Below are 20894 nucleotides of genomic sequence, written 5' to 3' on the forward strand. Positions count from 1 at the left end.
CTGTGTACTTTGCGACGTGAATGGTCTTATTGTGTTGAGGATACAGAATGTCTCCAGTCCTATCATTCTTGGGTAAACACATTATCACATTTATGGGTATTATTAGAGTTTAATATATGTTCCTATCAGGATGGAGGCGTAAGGCCATTTGTAAAAACAGTGAGTGAAACTGAATCTGGCTGCTGGTGTCTAGTAATAGGGTGAGGATTTCCCAAATGGCACCCTATTCCACATTTTGTGCACTACAGTCAAAAGTGGTGCACTATATAGGGAATAGGGTGCCATTTGATATATAGCTAATGACTGTGACCCTGGTCTTGGATATCTGTATTTAAAGACCCAAAGAGGGCAGAGGAACCCTGTTGATGCACTGTAGAGCTGCCGCTTTCAAGGAGCGGCACTCTAACCCGGACACTTATAAGAAAGCAAACGATTACAGACTACAAAGAGAGATGCCGAGATGAGCTAAATTACTTCTACGCTCGCTTCGAGGCAAGCAACACTGAAGCATGCATGAGAGCATCAGCTATCCCGGACGACTGTGTGATCACGCTCTCCGTAGCCGATGTGAGTAAGACCTTTAAACAGGTCAACATTCACAAGGCCGCAGGGCCAGACGGATTACCAGGACGTGTACTCTGAGCATGCGCTGACCAACTGGCAAGTGTCTTCAGAAACATTTTCAACCTGTCCCTGACTGAGTCTAATACCAACATGTTTCAAGCAGGCCACCATAGTCCCTGTGCCCAAGAACACTAAGGTAACCTGCCTAAATAACTACTGACCCGTAGCACTCACGTCTGTAGCCATGAAGTGCTTTGAAAGACTGGTCATGGCTCAAATTAACACCCTTCCCAGAAACCCTAGACCCACTCCAATTTGCATACCGCCCCAACAGATCCACAGATAATGCAATCTCTATTCCACTCAACACTGCCCTTCCCACCCGGACAAAACGAACACCTATGTGAGAATGCTATTCCTTGACTACAGCTCAGTGTTCAACACCATAGTGCCCTCAAAGCTAATCACTAAGTGAAGGACACTGGGACTAAATATCTCCCTCTGCAACTGGATCCTGGACTTCCTGATGAGCCGCCCTCAGGTGGTAAGGGTACAGTTGAAGTCGGAAGTATACATACACTTAGGTTAGAGTCATTAAAACTCTTTTTTTAACCACTCCACAAATGTCTTGTTAACAAACTATAGTTTTGGCAAGTCAGTTAGGACATCTACTTTGTGGATGACAAGTAATTTTTCCAAAAATGGTTAACAGACAGATTATTTCACTGTATCACAATTCCAGTGGGTCAGAATTTTACAGAAAACAAAGTTCACTGTGCCTTTAAACAGCTTGGAAAATTCCAGAAAAATATGTCATGGCTTTAGAAGCTTCTGATTGACTCAAGTGATGTCAATTAGCCTATTGGAGGTGTACCTGTGGATGTATTTCAAGGCTTCCCTTCAAAATCAGTGCCTCTTTTCTTGACATCATGGGAAAATCAAAAGAAATCATCCAAGACCTATAAAAAAATAGCAATTTCCAAACGCCTGAAGGTACCACGTTCATCTATACAAACAATAGTACACAATTATGAACACCATGGGACAACGCAGCCGTCATACCGCTCAGGAAGGAGACGCGTTCTGTCTCCTAGATATGAACGTATTTTGGTGCGAAAAGCACAAATCAATCCCAGAACAACAGCAAAGGACCTTGCCAGACTCTGGAGGAAACCGGTACAAAAGTATCTATATCCACAGTAAAACGAGTCCTATATCGACATAAGCTGAAAGGCCGCTCAGCAAGGAAGAAGCCACTGCTCCAAAATCGCCATTAAAAAAGCCAGGTTACGGTCTGCAACTACAAATGGGGCCAAAGATCATACTTTTTGGAGAAATGTCCTCTGGTCTGATGAAACAAAAATAGAACTCTTTGGCCATAATGACCATCGTTATGTTTGGAGGAAAAAGGAGGAGGCTTAAAAGCCTAAGAACACTGTCCCAACCTTGAAGCACAGGGGTGGCTGCATCATGTTGTGTGGGTGCTTTGCTGCAGGAAGGACTGTTTGCAGTTCACAAAATAGATAGCATCAGGATGGAGAAAAATTATGTGGATATATTGAAGCAACATCTCAAGACATCAGTTAAAGTTAAAGCTTGGTCGCAAATGGGTCTTCCTAATGGACAATGACCCCAAGCATATTTCCAAAGTTGTGGCAAAATGGCTTAAGGACAACAAAGTCAAGGTATTGGAGTGTCCATCACAAAGCCCTGACCTCAATCTTATAGAACATGTGTGGGCAGAACTGAAAAAGGGTGTGCGAGCAAGGAGGCCTACAAACCTGACTCAGTTGCACCAGCTCTGTCAGGAGGAATGGGCCAAAATTCACCCAACGTATTGTGGGAAGCTTGTGGAAGGCTACCTGAAACGTCTGACCCAAATTAAACAATTTAAAGGCAATGCTACCAAATACTAATTGAGTGCAGAATGTCCTTGATACACTGGTAGGGAAGAGTGGGGGACATTGTTTAAAAGTTGCGCACTCACTATTACTAAGGGGAGACATGAGGAAGTTGTAACATAGTCCTTTTCATCTATTGTAGACCTATTTGGGTTAGTGATTTGTAAAGTGTCTCTTTACCCTCAGAATGTCTTTTCATACAATTCTGAATGTCTAAAGAATCCATATGTTGTTCTGAAACATGAACACAGAAATACTGGACATTTTTAACTCTTCTTATGTTGGTGATTTAGACTCAATTCCAACCATGGTCTTGAACTAGACTCACATTTTTCTGGTCTTGGTCTCGACTTTGTCTCGAAGCCCTTGCCTCCTCCCAGTCTTGGTCTTGACTCCTCCGGACTTGTCCTTGACTCGAACTCGATTTACTCCGGCCTTGGTCTTGAATCGGTATCACAAGTGGTCACGAGCACAACACTGTCTATAGGAACAGTGTGGCCATATATTAATGCAGATTTAGTTCTCCTGAAAGCCATTCAAGACGGTTGTAAATACAAACATCTGGAGTGAATCTGACAGATGGTTCATGAGGAGAAGTTGATTTTGAGCATACTGTGACAAGCCATCGGTGTTGCACAATGCCTTTCTGCTCCTGCATATCTCATAAAATGAGGCAGGTCTGCTGGCAGGTTGCTGCTGGACACTGATTGGCCCATTGCACATACCGAGTGATGTCAGACGTTTTCTTGGGTTTTTAGGAGCAAGAGTGAGCACACAATTATGGGTGACATTTAGAAAATTGCTGGAAGGGGAACATTTTAAAATGAAATGTGCTGAAAATACCTTACGCATTGTCCAAACGGAAGCCCAATGTTTCGTGGCAGGGAGGTTTGAAAAGGTCTCTCCCTCATCTGAAAAGAACAGAAAGCAGAAAACATGTTGCTGTACACAGGAAGCTCACTGATAATGCCAGCAAGAAAGTTACATCTAAGCAAGCCTAAATATCTTATATTGAGTGACAATTCACTTAAGTGTTTTTCCTTGGTTTGTCATTGGCAGATAATTACCTCAAGCATAGATGAGGTCATGAGTAATTTGGTCAAAATGAATGGAACCGATTGGTCTCTTGGGGGTGCTGTTATAAGAGAATGCCAAGAGTGTGCAAAACTGTCATCAAAAATATAATTTGATTTGTTGAATACTTTTTTTGGTTAGTACATGATTCCATGTGTTATTTTATAGTTTTGATGTCTTCACTATTCTACAATGTAGAAAATTGTCAAAATAAAGAAAAACCCTGGAATGAGTAGGTGTGTCCAAACATTTGACTGGTACTGTATGGTACATCTCTTACCTTGGTTTGAGAAAAGCTAGGTGATTGGTTAAGTTATGGCTGAGTTATTGATACATCCAAATTTGGTTTTTGGACTTGTCACAATTGTCCCTAAAGAGAAAATAACATTGATGCATTCACAGATTGCCACACTATACCAGTAGATGCATTAGAGCATACACTAATATACAAAAATATGTAACATAAATAGTTATTTTTATTTTCCATAGGACCAAATACCAACAAACTTGGAAATGTGCAAATAGAAAAGGCTAAGGGATTGGTCAAAAAATGGCAGAGTTATGGACAAATCAAAAATCTGATTTTATGTGTCCATTTAAACCACAGTAAATCCGCTACACAGTGGCTTATCAACTAGAAACTTGTCATCGCTGTCATGGACGTCCCTAAGATGAACCACACTCAATTTGGCATTGATATCTAAAAAACAAACAAGGAAACTATTAATGCATTCTTTCCATATGCAACACTAATTCTCAAAATCATCTGCAATCAACTTCTCCTGGTGAACCATATGTCAGATTCACTCCAGATTTCTGTCTTTATTGGTTTTGAGAAAATTGTTGCCTCATTCAAATATGGCCACACTATATCTATAAATGCACATTAGCACATATGCTAATGCAACAACAAAAAAATTCTCATGAGCCATAAATTCAATTGATTCCAGATATATAATCAATGAATTAGCCTGAAATGAATTTGAGAATGATTAGATGCTGCATTCAAAGTTAGCCACGCTATACCACTAGTGGGCCATAAGAACTGAACCAACGTACATGAGGGCATGAAATGTGGTATGTAAACTTTAGGTTACAGTCCTTAGAAGCTGTGTGAAAAAGTCACTGCAATCTAAGATGGCTGCACCAGACCAGTTGGTGGCACTATAGATGTAATTGGCACCATAGGATACTAGAGCAATAACTATTGAGACAAACAATGTGAAATATCGTGATGAGTATACTGAACAAAAATACAAATGCACCAAAGATTTGACTGAGTTACAGTTCATATGAGAAAAACAGGCAGTTTAAATAAATAAGGCCCTAAACTATGTTTTTTACCTGACTGGGAATACATGTGCATCTGTTGGTCACAGAGCCTTCAAATAAATGGTCCTCATGATCTCATCACGGTATTTCTGTGCATTCAAATTGCTATCGATAAAATGCAATTGTGTTCGTTGTCCGTAGCTTATGCCTGCCCACACCATCACTCCAACGCCACCATGGGGAACTCAGTTCACAACATTGACTGTCACGCCCTGATCTGTTTCACCTGTCCTTGTGCTTCTCTCCACCCCCTCCAGGTGTCGCCCATCTTCCCCATTATCCCCTGTGTATTTATACCTGTGTTTTCTTTCTGTTGCCAGTTTGTCTTTTTTATTCAAGCCTACCAAATTTGTCTCAGCTCCTGGGTTTCCCTAGTCTTTCTTTTTCTCGTCCTCCTGGTTTTTGTCCTTTGCCTGTACTAACCCTGTGCCTGACCACTGCCAGTCCTTGACCATAAGTCTGCCCGACGTCTTGTACCTTTGCTCCACCTTTGGGTTACCGACCTCTGCTTGACCTGAGCCTGCCTGCTGTCCTGTACCTTGGCCCCTGCTCTGGATTACCGACCGCTGCTTGACCTGACCCTGAGCCTGCCTGCTGTCCTGTACCTTGGCCCCTGCTCTGGATTACCGACCGCTGCTTGACCTGACCCTGAGCCTGCCTGCTGTCCTGTACCTTGGCCCCTGCTCTGGATTATTGACCCCCTGCCAACCTTGACCTGTCGTTTGCCTGCTCCTGTGGTTTATATAAACATTGATACTTCACACAGTCTGCACTTGGGTCTTACCTTGATTCCTGTTAATTGACATCAGTAAATCGCTCGCCCACTTGACGACATGCGGTTGTGAGGCTGGTTGGACGTACTGCCAAATTCTCTAAAATGATGGAGGCAGCTTATGGTAGAGAAATTAACATTCAATTCTCTGGCAACAGCTCTGGTGGACATTCCTGCAGTCAACATGTCAATTGCACACTCCCTCATAACTTGAGACATCTGTGGCGTTGTGTGACAACTGCACATTTTAGTGTGGCCTTTTATTGTCCCCAGCACAAGCTGTGTAATGATCATGCTGTTTAATCAGCTTATTGATATGCCACACCTGTCAGGTGGATGGATTATCTTGGCAAAGGAGAAATGCTCACTAACAGGGTTGTAAACAAATTTGGGCACAACATTTTTGTGCATATGGAACATTTCTGGGCTCTTTTTTCAGCTCATGAAACATGGGATTTATATTTTGGTTCAGTGTATATCTGTATAATCACACATTGTTGCCCTACTATGTGGTCTGAACACAGTGACACGTCCTGTCACTTGCACAGTCGGCGTATTACAGTTGTGAGAAAGTATTGAATTATTTTGGAATGCCAATGTAGAGTGTACCAACTGTGAGATTTAAATCATTTAAACAAATTGACAAACTAAAGTCTCCGACTTCAAAGGTAACCGCAATCTACCTGTAGGGGCTAGGTTCAACGAGTTCAAAAGCCACTTCTTTGGCTGCTTTACAGGTAGGTTCCAACGCGTTTCCCCCATAGATGAGAAGAGATTGTTACAGTTCAATTCTATTTGTCACACAGATTCCAGTTGGTGTATATGGTAAGCAATATTCCGGGTGTTCTGAACCGATTCAAGTGATATTAATGAAGTCAAAAAGGATGAATGGTCAATTAAATGTTTCAAACAGTTGAAAACAAACTCTTCTAAACAGGCTTGTACACCTGTTCTAATCAGTCTTCTGCCATCTTCATCTTCTTTTTTTGCCATCCACTGTATTGGAGTATGAGGCCAGTCATGGCCTACCTACATTAAATTCCTTTCATTAGTCCTGAAATAGAGCCTACACCCCCCCCCCCCCCCCCCCCCCCCCCCCCACTACACCACACAAACTCCAACCCCGTCCAGCCTCTCCAACCCTTTCACACAATCTCTCCCTACCTACGTTATGCAGTTCACTGTTTCCGCCACTAAACAAGTCACACAGACCTGTTTCATGTCTGCCTATCATCCACAATGTGGTATTTAAAACCTGTGTGCCCAAACCATAGTCTCCTCCACACAACATCCTCTCTCTGACGTCCCATACTCCCCACCTCTTAACTGATCGGTGTAAGCGATACAATTGCCTCTTACTACTAGCATCCCACTCCCTTTGCCAAAGATCGAGCCCTTTTGGCCTTCTGCTATCTTTACCCACAACCCCATTATATGCTACCCTGCAGTTAAACCCAAAAGGTAGCAACCAGGTGTCACAATAGCAATTCAAGTGGAATTCCACACAAATAAAGAGCATAATAGTTTTTATTGTCCCTGACAGTCACTGACAGTCACACTCAAATGCCTCATGTCACAGTGTTAATTTTGGTTCTATTTTAGATTTAATTTTAGTCTTAGTTTTAGTCTTAAAGTACCTTTTACTCTTAGTCACATTTGAATAATTTCATCCTTCGTTAGTTTTAGTTACTATCAGTGGACTAAAACTCTGAAAAATGCTAGTCTAGTTTTGGTCAGAGCCATTTTAGTCACATAAACAGTGCATTTATGTCCATAAAATAATTAATATTTAGGCTACCTCTAACTTCCATCATGTGCACATTCAGATTGCCTTGTTCAATTATGCTTACTATCCCCTCATATACCTTAGCTGGCAACATTGATATTATGGTAGATTGTAAACAACACCAGCCATAATTAACCATGTAGGCTGTCAAAGCCTTGGCTACAGGTTAAACAATTTACAGCTCTGATTTACTCCCCATTATAACCGCCAAGGGGGTAAATAACAGTCGAGAATTTGAGCTATTCAAAAATCCCAGAAGTTTTGCTGTTCCCCTAATATTCAACAAATAGCAACAAAAAAAGGCAAACGCAACTCACATTTACAGGCCTCCAGATGAATGAATAACAGCGCACATGGGAAAATAGAGCTTCTGATGTGATGAAAGCAAAAATATCCTACATTACAGTAAGAGAGAGTACACATTGTTTCTAGTTGAGGTTAGTTACAAGTCAAGTGTCCTGGCTTCGCATCAGTTCAAAAGGTTGTGACTGAAATGACCGCCTGGGAGCTGTGTGGGAGAGTCGGGAAAATCAGCTCAATCAGATCCCGCAACTGAAAGATGTCAATTCTGCCAGTGAGAGGATTGCATGACATATTCTGCATGCTTAGGATTGGACAAAACAGATTCAATGAAATTCTGAAAGTCAATTAGTCTCACGTGGAATTCTTGTCTCCAATTTTCGTCAACTAAAATTAAGTGTTATGAAATAGTTAGCGGGTTTTTTCAAGGGTATCTCCTCTTATCAGTCATTCTTAATAGGTGGTTGAGGAGTTTTTTTCATCATAGTTATTGTCGACGAAATGAATACTGCCATGTCAGCTAACATTTTTGACATTAGTAAATCAGTCTAGTCAGCTATCTAAACTGTAATCATGGTCGAATTACCCTGACATCATATTAGCATGGCATAAGTCATGGGAAAATGTGTAGAATTATTGGAAATGTACTCAAAAACGTTTTTCTCTCTGCCATCAAGAGGGGGGCCACTAAAAGTGCAACGTTACCAAATGAAAATCTTGATTTCAACCTGGCCAGATTGTACTATTTGCTTCAGTTCTGTCGTCACATTCTGCGAATGGCTTGAGGCTATGTCAGTCGACGTAGGCTACATCGACTGCAGGGATACATTTGATCTGCACATGTGCCAGTACCAGCAGCGCAAGCATGTCTCTGCTTATGTGTGATTGAAGTGATTTCGGAAAAACTCAAAGTAGGAATCTTAGAAATATTTTTCACCTACAAATTGTATATGTCAGAACTCAGAATCAAAAAGGCTTTCCCAAAATAACACGGTCGCTGTGGTAGAACGCTTATTTTGATTGCCGTTTTTGTGCATTAATCAAAATCCCGTCAAGTAGCCTGATTTCAGATGTGTCATGTAAACAAGATTATTAGAGAAATTGTTCATATTGCACAGCATGTAAACGTTAAAATCAAACTATTATATTCATATAACTATTCTCAATAGCCACATTATTGTGTACATACTCAGTGCGGACCGGCCGTGTTACTATTCGCCAGTCACCGGGATCGGCTCGTAACATCAAGCACACTACATAATAACATAATAAAGGGGGAAAAAATCTGACACTGACAGAACATTGTGGGAGGCTTAATCGGCAGGCCTAGACCCTGTCAAACTGAACGACCCAAGACGTCCGATATTTGTTTACGACCCACAAATTTGCCCGCGACTTGGACATTTTGTCTGGGATGGAAAAATCGTGGCATAAGACAGCTTTACTAAACAAGAGACTGTCAATATGCCTCGTATTTATTATCAGCATGTGATCTTTTTTTGATATCATGCCTATTTACAAGTGTCTTGTAATCACGTGAGCTGTGTGTATTTACAAAGATTGCCTTCACTTAACTCCGACATTGTGTGAAATTGAATTGCATGAACTATTTGCTTGCTTGCATGGTGTGCTGTGATTCCCCAGATTGGAATAGACTACATTGACTAAGAGACATCTGTTGCCAATACCCTATCATTTCCTCCCTCCCCAAACAAATTGCTAAACACACCCCAGGACTAGAGTTAAAAGTAACTGGAACTTACCTTTAGCACGCCATTTGGACCATCGGAAGTCTATATAGTTGCTGCTTCTCGACCGCTGCTTCTCTCCTCTTTTCCTCTCAGGAAAACACACAAATCACAATGCTCTCAATAGCACTACCAAAGGAAAGTGCTTGTTTTGAACTTGTGAGTGTGGCTCCAATTGTTTGCCATTACATGCTCTAATTATATGTTTGTTGTCCCCTATGACTGCAGACAAGGAGGACATGCCCAACTTAACTATGAGAGGCTACACCCAAAACTACGACCCAGCAGGCCAGTACAGAGTGAGAAACCAGCCATCAACTACTGGACCAGCCATCGACTAACGTCCCATGCTTGGGAGGAAGAGCTGAATGAACAAACCCTACTTGGGTAGAGCTGAACAAACCTTGGCCACTGCTCTTTGAGTAAAATGACTGCTTTATTAGTTTTGCTTTCACTGATTGTACATAAAGGAAGAAAGGTCCTACATGATAGAGTGCTTGCTTTGCTATCCAACTTTCTGTCATCCTGTGAACCCCGTTCATTGCTGCTCGCAGCTATATTTGCCTTCCTGTTTCATAACAAACTAATCTAATAGGTTGACTAATGACAATCTGAAAGTGCATTAAATCTCACAGTGAAAACTCAGCCTAAATGGATAGAATGCTATTGAGTGAGCTATTTTCGGAAACCTTTGGAAGGCAATTTTGTTCTCTGATAATCTTTCAAATGCCCAGACAACAATGTCCCTGGCTGCCATGTGAGAAGAGCCCCCTGCCGTGGCTGCCAGTGTTGTGATGTTCAGATGTGCGTTGTGGAGTTGCGTGACGACAGAGGCAGGAAGGGAGGGAGGTAGTGAGCGCTACAGCACTGCTGTTTCCCTCCGCCCCCGGGGGCTCTCTCACAGGGCCCATCTCGCTGCTGCGCTGCTCCCTAATAGCCATCAGCTGACAAAGTTGATACCGAACTGGTCACGAGAATCTGTTTTATCCTCCCATGACTAATTCACTCTCTTTGTCACAAGGTTTCCCTCAAAGACGAATTAGACATCTGTTTCATCGGTACACATTGTCAATTTACCTTCCGAGGTGAAAGAAATTGTTCCCCAAACAACTAGCACTGCATGATTTACCAGCATGGTTACGTAGCTTATACTCTGACTAACTACTTACTGTATGCAGGGTTCTAAATTATTTTTTAAACAAATTGGTAGCACCAGTGCTCCCAACTTAAATGTTAGGAGTACCACATGAAATTTAGGCGCACAATATTTTTTATTTTATTGATTGCGATATAGCCTATATCGGGGCTACATGAATTCTAGCTAATTTTGAAGCACATGTTATGCTCTAGAAACTAATATGTAACGCTGTAAATATATTTGATTATTTAAAGCTACAATTTAATACGAATAGCTGTCATTGGAATTACATTTTTTTTTGTGGAATATTAGGTTGATACATTGTGCATTTCCTTTCTTTCTGTGCCCCTAAATGTTTGGATATACTGGTATTGACAGTGCCTTCAGAATGTATTCACACCCCTTGAATATTTTCACATTTTGTTACAGCCTGAATTTAAAGTGGATTACATAGGGATTTTGTGTCACTGGCCTACAGACAATAATTGCATTTTTTAAAAAAATTATGAAAAATAATGAAAAGCTGAAATGTATTGAGTCAATTTTCAACCGCTTTGTTATGTATGGCAAGCCTAAAAGTGTGATAAATTATTTTATTAACTTTTATTTAAACAGGCAAGTCAGTTAAGAACAAATTCTTATTTTCAATGACAGCCTAGTGCTTTGTTCAGGGGCAGAACGACAGATGTTTTACCTTGTCAGCTTGGGGATTCAATCTTGCAACCTTTCGGTTACTAGTCCAACACTATAACCTCTAGGCTATCTGCCACCCCAATAAGTCATATAATAACTTGCATGGATCACTCTGTGTGCAATAACAGTGTTGAAACAGGATTTTTGAATGACTACCTCATCTCTGTACCCAACGATATAATAATCTGTAAGGTCCCTCAGTGGAGCAGGGAATTTCAAACACGGATTCGAGAGGTGTTCCAAGAAAGACACCTTTTGGTAGATGGGTAAAAAAAAAAAGACAAGATCCCTATGAGCATTGTGAAGTTATTAATTGCACTTTGGATAGTGTATCGATACACTCAGTCACTACAAAGATACAAAGAAACCTCTCAGGGATTTCACCATGAGGCCAATGGTGACTTTAAAACTCCTACAGAGTTGAATGGCTGTGATAGGAGAAAATGGATGAACAACATTGTAGTTACTCCGTAATATTAACCGAATTGTGAGAGTGAAAAGATGGAAGCCTGTACAGAAAGAAAAAACATATTCCTAAACTTGCATCCTGTTTGCTTCTAGGCACTAAAGTAATACTGAAGTAATACTGCAAGAAATGTAGCAAATCAATTCCCTTTTTGTCCTGAATACAAAGTGTTATGTTTGGGGTAAATCCAATACAACACATTACTGAGTACCACTCTTCATATTTTCAAGCATAGTGGTGGCTGCATTATGTTATGGGTATGCTTGTAATCGTTAAGGACTGTGGAGCATTTCAGGATAAAGAAGAAACAGAATGGAGCTAGAGGAAAACCTGGTTCAGTCTGTTTTCCACAAGAGATTGGGAGAAGATTTAACCTTTCAGCAGGACAATAGCCTTAGACACCAGGCCAAATCTACACTGAAGTTGCTTAATCTACACTGAAGTTGCTTACCAAGAAGTCAGTGAATGTTACTGAGTGGCTGAGTTACAGTTGACTTAAATCTACTTGAAAACCTATGGCAAGACCTGAAAATGGTTATCTAGCAATGATCAACAGCCAATCTGACAGCATGTCATCGAACCCACAAATGCTGATGCTCTAGATATTCAACTAGTCTAAAGAAGGCCAGTTTTATTGCTGCTATAATCAGAACAACAGTTTTCAGCTGTGCTAACATAATTGCAAAAAGGGTTTTCTAATGATCAATTAGCCTTTTAAACCGATAAACTTGGATTAGCTAACACAACGTGCCAATGGAACACAGGAGTGATGGTTGTTGATAATGTAGATATGTAATGTAGATATTCCATAAAAAAATCTGCCGTTTCCAGCTACAATAGTAATTTACAATATTAACAATGTCTACACAGTAAATCGACATGTATAATCAGATTTCCTGATTTACCAATAACTCAGCTATCTCTTAATCAAACTCAATTAAGAGACGTACCATGGGCCTACATAACAAATTTGGTGTTATTTGGACTCTTTTGTCAAGACAATAAGTTTTGCAAAGGTGTTCCAAAATTTCCAAGACGGAGGAAAATCTATCCTGGCGTACCGTATGGGTCCTTGAGACCAATTTGTTCCTTACGAGAAAAGACTCCTAAACACAAAGTGTCTATTTTAAGTGAGACTGCTTATAACAGTGCAAGTTATAGACCAATCGGTGCCATTCTTTTTGACCAAGCTACCCATGGCCTCTAGTTCCTGTGTGACAAATTTAAAAATAGTTACCCATCTTTGCTTGAGTTATTTGATCATGTAAAAAAAATGTAATACAGAAAAGAATAGCTTCACTGTAAACCCCTAATTATTACAAACACCATAAATATGTACAGTTGAAGTAGGAAGTTTACATACACTTAGGTTGGAGTCATTCATTTGAGTCATTTGAGTCTATTGGAGGTGCACCTGTGGATGTATTTCAAGGCCTCCCTTCAAACTCACTGTCTTTTTGCTTGACAACATAGGAAAATTAGAAGAAATCAGCCAAGAGCTCAAAAAAATTATTGTTGACCTCCACATGTCTGATTCATCCTTGGGAGCAATTTCCAAACGCCTGAAGGTACCACGTTTATTTGTCAAATAATAGTACGCAAGTATAAACACCATGGGACCACGCAGCCGTCATACCGCTCAGGAAGAAGACGCGTTCTGTCTCCTAGAGATGAACGTACTTTGGTGCGAAAAGTGCAAATCAATCCCAGATCAACAGCAAAGGACCTTGTGAAGATGCTGGAGGAAACAGGTACAAAAGTATCTACATCCACAGTAAAACGAGTCCTATATTGATATAACCTGAAAGGCCGCTCAGCAAGGAAGAAGCCACTCCTCCATGACTGCCATAAAAAAGCCAGACTACAGTTTGCAGCTGCACATGGGGGGGGGGGGCAAAGATCATACTTTTTGGAGAAATGTCCTCTGGTCTGATGAAACTAAAATATAACTGTTTGGTCATAATGACCATCGTTATGTTTCGAGGAAAAAGGGGGAGGCTTGCAACCCGAAGAACACCATCCCAACTGTGAAGCCTGGATGTGGCAGCATCATGTTTTGGGGATGCTTTGCTGCAGGAGGGACTGGTGTACTTCACAAAATAGATGGCATCATGAGGAAAGTAAAATTATGTGGATATATTGAAGCAACATCTCAAGTCATTAGTCAGGAAGTTAAAGCTTGTTCGCAAATGGGTCTTCCAAATGAGCAATGACCCCAAGCATACTTCCAAAGTTGTGGAAAAATGGCTTAAGGACAACAAAGTCAAGGTATTGGAGTGGCCATCACAAAGCCCTCAATCCTATAGAAAATGTGTGCGCATAACTGAAAAAGCGTGTGCGAGCAAGGAGGCCTACAAATCCGACTCAGTTACACAAGCTCTGTCAGGAGAATGGGCCAAAAATCATCCAACTTATTGTGGGAAGCTTGTGGAAGGCTACCCGAAATTTAAAGGCAATGCTACCAAATACTAATTGAGTGTATATAAACTTCTGACCCACTGGGAATGTGATGAAAGAAAGAAATACTGAAATAAATCATTCTATTATTCTGACATGTCACATTCTTAAAATAAAGTGGTGATCATAACTGACCAAAGACAGGGAATTTTTACTAGGATTAAATGTCAAGAATTGTGAAAAACTGAGTTTAAAGTATATTTGGCTAAGGTGTATGTAAACTTCCGACTTCAACTGTAAATAACATTCCAACTTTTTAGGCATTTGAAGTCAAAAGAAATGAGCTGTTTAGCAGGCAAACCAAGACTGAGATTACACTGCAGTCGTATAGCGTTCGGTCCTGCAGTGTATGAGGTCCAGTTTATTTAAGGAGTGGGTCTGATACTGGCTAATAAATCATCTTAAAAGTGGAAGCATATGGCTTTAATGATGTGTCCAGAGTGCTGTGTCCAGCATGCATTGACCACTACATTTTCTCAATGTTAAGTTTTGCTGCATCTCTCATCCAGCTCTGTCCAAAAAGTATACATAACTGATTTTATATTCTGTACAGTGTCCATATTAGGTAAGCCTCAGTCTAAGCAGGACTTTTTTTTCAGTCTTAGTATTCTGACATGTCAAATGGCTTACCCCAGTGACCAGGTATTATGTAAAAGACCAGGGTAACATTGACAGGAGAGTGTGCTGGTAAGATGTAGTCTGGTCAGGTGTTCCCCTATGGCGATGAGAGGTCAGGATTGTCTCCCTGAGCAGGGGCAGGGAGGTCAGAGGAGAGGTCCCGCTCTGACTGCGAGCTGAGATTAATGGCACTACACTCTTTCACCTCTCCCACAGCAGCAGTGTACTGCCAGCTTACCTGTCAGCACTTTAAACACCCCTCTAACTGCTGTCACAACCACTTTCCCCCCTCACCTCTTCATGCTCAAGCAACACGGAAGAACTCTATTTCAGACTCCCATCTGTTTGGCTGTGACATTCCTCCTTTCCCTCTTTTAAAGGGACAGTGCAGTGCATAATATTTCCACAATATGTGGTCGAAAAAACACTCTGAAATTGTAAAAAATATAATAATACCACTATAGTGTAAGAACTGTACCTGTAATTTCAGCATATTTAGATGGGATGGAGATTTTGGCCCAGATCATGATGTCACAATATGATGAGATTATTCTGACCAACGACCAGGCGTCTTTTATTTGCATATGTACCCACCTACTTTGAAGGGCTCCGCGGTGAAAGCTCTAGATGATCCTATCCACCAATCAGGGCTGTGTATGTAAATGATTTTAAATTTGTATTAACACGCCCACATTATCGGGAGGCTCAGGGAAATAAATAATAAAGCATACATTTTGAGTTATTTTCATGAAATATACACACACAACGTGATTTATTAGACACACAGTGATGATATAAAACATTTTATGAAAAAGACTGCATGGGGGCTGATAATTTCAACCTTTGGCCCTTTTCACTAGGGGAGGAGTATAATGGTTACAAAGGAAGGATCAAGTAGAATACACATCAAAGCCTCCATAACTTCAGCCAGGTGCAACTCTCCCAGACTACTACTTTGATATGTATACCCGCCCAGATGGCTTCTCTATTTAAAACAGATAATACAATGTTAGAGGTTTTTAAAAGGGTTCTACAAACATTTCATGAATATTTCTGCGTTACATGTGAATAAAATGCATTTTCCACAGCAATACCTGTGCAGAGGCTATTTTAAACTCGGCCCGCGAGAGGGAGAGTCTAGATTAAAAGCAGTCTATTATTTTGTGACCTTTAGTTTGTAACAATAAACTTACAGTACAGGGCAACCGAACAACAGTGCTCTTTTGTGAGAGCAGCTCTCTCTGTGCAGCGGACGCTGATCTTTTGTGACAGCTGATGCACGTTTTTAAAGGTGTGACACAAGCCATTAGACTGTATATGAGAGCAGGGGACAGTAGTCTCAATAAAGGTAACACACTGGAAAATTAACCAAAACAAACTGTAACACGTGACAGGTTTTGCCATAATGGTCACATCAGAGAAATTATTCAACATAAAGAAATGGTAATGAGGGGGAGGAGGGGGGGAACTACCACCATTTTCACCAAACTTATACAATTTAATGTAAGATAAATCTGTATTGACAGATATGTAGACAAGGTTTGCACGTGCCGTAGTTTTTCTTGTTTTCCAATGTTTTTTAAGCATGCTGTTTGTCATGTTAACTAGCACACATGCAGTTTGTGAAGAGGCTGATTGTGACTGAGAGTGATTGGCCTTCTCTTTTTCTCCTCAGATGACATCATTAGCAAAGGCTGAAGGCAGCAGAGCCATCCATCTCTTCTTTCCTTCCTCTCTGAAATGGGACACTCCATTTAGTATGATATGTTTAATTTCGTATGGTATGTATTCATTTGTGGGATGTCCATCCCTCATTTCATATGATATGTTACAAATTGCAATTCGGTTATATTTGACGAATTTGCAAAATGTAGCATGTGTTACGAATGTGCAAAACATATGCTAGGCTAGGTGGCTAACATTAGCTAGCTCATTAAGGTTAGCTAGGCCAAGGGTATAGGGTTAAGGTTAAGTTTAGGAGTTAGGTTGAAGGGTTAAGGTTAGGGTTATGGTTACGGTTAGCTAAAAGGGTTATGGTTAGGGTTAGGTAAGGGTTAAGGTTAGGGGCTAACATGTAAGTAGTTGAAAAGTGCCTAATTAGCTAAAATACTAAGGTTGTCCATAATGAGATTTGAACTCGCAACCTTTGGTTTGCTAGACCTTTACGTTATACATCCACCAATCCACCCTGACCAGCTGTTGGACTTCTGTTTTTTTGCCTTAAGTAACCATCTATCTTATGTAACCTTACCAAACGTAACATATCATACTAAATGGAGTGTCTCGGATTTACGTACAGAATAATACGAAATGCTCTGAGACGAGGTTGTTGTATGAGAACAGCGCTAACAGAGTAGGCCTACTGTAGGTATAGGCTACAAAGCTGGCACCTCCTCCTACACAGTGGTGCCTTAGAAGGTAACTTTTTTTTTTACCTGTACAGTAAAGATACAGCATCTCTCGCTTGTCGTCATACACACCTTTCAAAAATATGTTTGACACACACTATCATATTCAAGATACACAATGTGCAATCAATCAATGTCAGGCCGACATGTCTGTATCATGCTTCTCATAAATGGGCGATGCTATTCTATTTGGGCCCATAATCGAAAGGTGGCTGGATCGACTCCCCGAGCTGACGAGGTAAAAATCTGTTGATCTGCCGCTGAGCAAGGCAGTTTACCCACTGTTCGCCGATGATGTCAACGTCGATTAAGACATCCCCCCGCAACTCTATGTTTCAGAGGGGTTGGGTTAAATGCGGAAGACACATTTCAGTTGAATGCATTCAGTTGTACAACTGACTAGGTGTCCCCCTTTCCCTTTCAATCAACTTGTAATGGTCACTACTGAATTGTCTCCACATCCCAAACTTGATGATTTCTCTCCAAAGGACAGGAGCATACAGTATATTTCTCATTATATCCTTTAGAGCCAAATATATTCTCTCTCTGTTCTGTTTCCTCTCTTTCGTACCACATCCAGCATCTTTGTGTCTGCTTTAGGGTTGTGGAAATCCTGGTTGAAGGATTCCTGGATTTCCTGCTTAATCCCATCTGAATTTGAATTTCGCAATCCCTAACTTTGTGTTTGGTATGTACCTGCTTCTCTCACAGCGTGAGGATGGTTTATAATGGACCAGCAGACTCGCTGACTCAACTTCTTCTCTGGCTGTAAGAAGTTGATTTAATGGAAGCAGACATCGATGTTGTGATGGTGGTGCTTCTCCAGACCGAGGCAATAATGGAGCCCGGCTCACAACTGGGACTGCTTCTGGCACAGTGAGAAGCAATTTGAGGAAGCTCAATAAGTCATGACCTGTAGATGTTTTATCATGAAGCACTGAGGCCAACTTTGATGTGCTGTGTGACAGAACTAGGCAGCGGCCCATTAAGCATGAATTCCCAAGGTAGGACTGCAACCCTGGAGCCTTTAAACACAAGACACTTTGCTCAACTGGCAAATCATATTAGAGTTTCTATGCAATAGCTTTTGTAAGTTGGCATGGTATACACTGACAATGTCTTATTTTATTTGAGGTACGTGTAGTGCTTCATAATGTCCTTATAAGGCCTTATAAAACACTCACAATGTGTTACGACACCAACTATGTTACTGTGTCTTCTTTTGCAATTCATTTGTCCCTTATACTAACATGGTAATATTTATCCTTTGCAAGCAGCATGTTACTCAACAACCATAATAATTGAGCCTAAAATCTCTTGACTGGACCTAAACTGTATATATCACTGGAGGTTGGTGGCACCTTAATTGGGGAGGACAGGCTAGTGGTAATGGCTGGAGCGGAATTGGTGGAACGGTATCAAATACATCAAACACATGGTTTGATGCCATTCCATTTTCTCTGTTCCAGCCATTATCATAAGCTGTCCTCCTCCCAGTAGCCTCCACCGGTATACAGATGCTGTCATTATTTTCAAAAGAATCTAGCTTTTTGCCAAATTCACCTAGCTGTTCACCAAATATGGAGTCTCAAAGGCAGTCGGACATGTTTTTAAGTGGTTCTGAATCCATCTGTTGTCCTTTTAGGATGTTAGGTTTTTGCCAAAGGTTGCTCCTTACTTGTACACAGGCTGAGTGCAGCTGACAGCTGGGGAGCACTGGAGTGCACTGAAGACCAGATGGCGCCGAAGAACATGGCTGACATTTTACATTCTCCCAACCAATTGTGCTAGCTTGTTAGTTTTTTTTGCGTTTTGTGCAACTTATTTTTTTACTTATTGTGTACATAATGCTACCGTCCTTTATGACCGAAAATAACTTCTGGACATCAGAACAGCGATTACTCACCGCGGACTGGAATAAAACATTTTCTTTAACGTGTCCGATGAGAAGGATATTCTGCTTTCACTGGAACAGGCCCAGATCCACACCTTTTGCTTGAAGAAAAGACTCAGGAAAAGGGGCCGCAGATCAGGCAGCCTTCTGAGAGGGGTGGGGGTGTGTCTATTTGTCAATAACAGCTGGTGCGCAATGTCTAATATTAAAGAAGTCTCGAGGTATTGCTCACCTGAGGTAGAGTACCTTGTCATAAGCTGTAGACCACACTATCTACCAAGAGAGTTCTCATCTATATTATTCGTAGTCATCTATTTACCACCACAGAACAAAGCTTGCACTAAGACAGCTCTCAACCAACTCTATAATGCCATAAGCAAAAATGAAAATGCTCACCCAGAAGCGTCGCTCCTAGTGGCCGGGGACTTTAATGCAGACAAACTTAAATTAGTTTTACCAAATTTTTACCAGCATGTCACATGTGCAACCAGAGAATACCTTTTTTTGTGGGAGGAGGATATCCTCCCTGACCTCCTCCCAACACTGAAGCATGCACGAGAGCACCAGCTGTTCTGGATGACTGTGTGATAACGGTCCGGTAGCCGATGTGAAAAAAAACCTTTAAACAGGTCAACATTCACAAAGCTGCTGGGTGAGACGGATTACCATGACGTGTACTCAAAGCATGCGCTGATCAACTGTCAAGTGTCTTCACTGACATTTTCAAACCCTCCCTGACTGAGTCTGTAATACCTACATGTTTCAAGCAGACCACCATAGTCCCTGTGCCCAAGGAAGCGAAAGTAACCTGCCTAAAGGATTACCTCCCCGTGGCACTCACGTCGGTAGCTATGAAGTGCTTTGAAAGGCTGGTCACGGCTAACATCAACAGCATCCTCCCGGACACCCTAGACCCACTCCAATTCGCATACCGCCCCAACAGATCCACAGATGACGCAATCTCAATCGCACTCCACACTGCCCTTTCTCACCTGGACAAAAGGAACACCTATGTGAGAATGCTATTCATTGACTACAGCTCAGCGTTCAACACCATAGTGCCCATGAAGCTCATCACTAAGTGAAGGACTCTAGGATTAAACACATCCCTCTGCAACTGGATCCTGGACTTCCTAACAGGCTGCCCCCAGGTGGTAAGAGTAGGCAACAACACGTCTGCCACGCTGATCCTCAACACTGGGGCCCCTCAGGGGTGTGTATTTACTCCACTCCTGTATTCCCTTTTCACCGATGACTGCGTGGCCAAACACGACTCCAACACCATCATTAAGTTTGCTGACGACACAACAGTGGTAGGGCTGATCACTGACAACGGTGAGACAGCTTATAGGGAGGAGGTCAGAGAACTGGCAGTGTGCTGCAAGGACAACAACCTCTTCCTCAATGTGAGCAAGACAAAGGAGCTGATCATGGACTACAGGAAGAGGCAGGCTAAACAGGCCCCTATTAACATTGATGGGGCTGTAGTGGAGTGGGTCGAGAGCTTCAGGTTCCTTGGTGTCCACATCACCAACGAACTATCATGGTCCAAACATACCAAGAAAGTCGTGAAGAGGGCACGACAAAACATTTCCCCCCTCAGGAGACTGAACAGATTTGGCATGGGTCCCCAGATCATCAAAAGGTTCTGCAGCTGCACGTCGAGAGCATCCTGACCGGTTGCATCACCGCCTGGTATGGCAACTGCTCGGCATCTGACCGTAAGGCGCTACAGAGGGTAGT

The sequence above is a fragment of the Oncorhynchus kisutch genome, linkage group LG2 (assembly GCF_002021735.2).
Source record: "Oncorhynchus kisutch isolate 150728-3 linkage group LG2, Okis_V2, whole genome shotgun sequence".
NCBI classification, from domain to species: domain Eukaryota; kingdom Metazoa; phylum Chordata; class Actinopteri; order Salmoniformes; family Salmonidae; genus Oncorhynchus; species Oncorhynchus kisutch.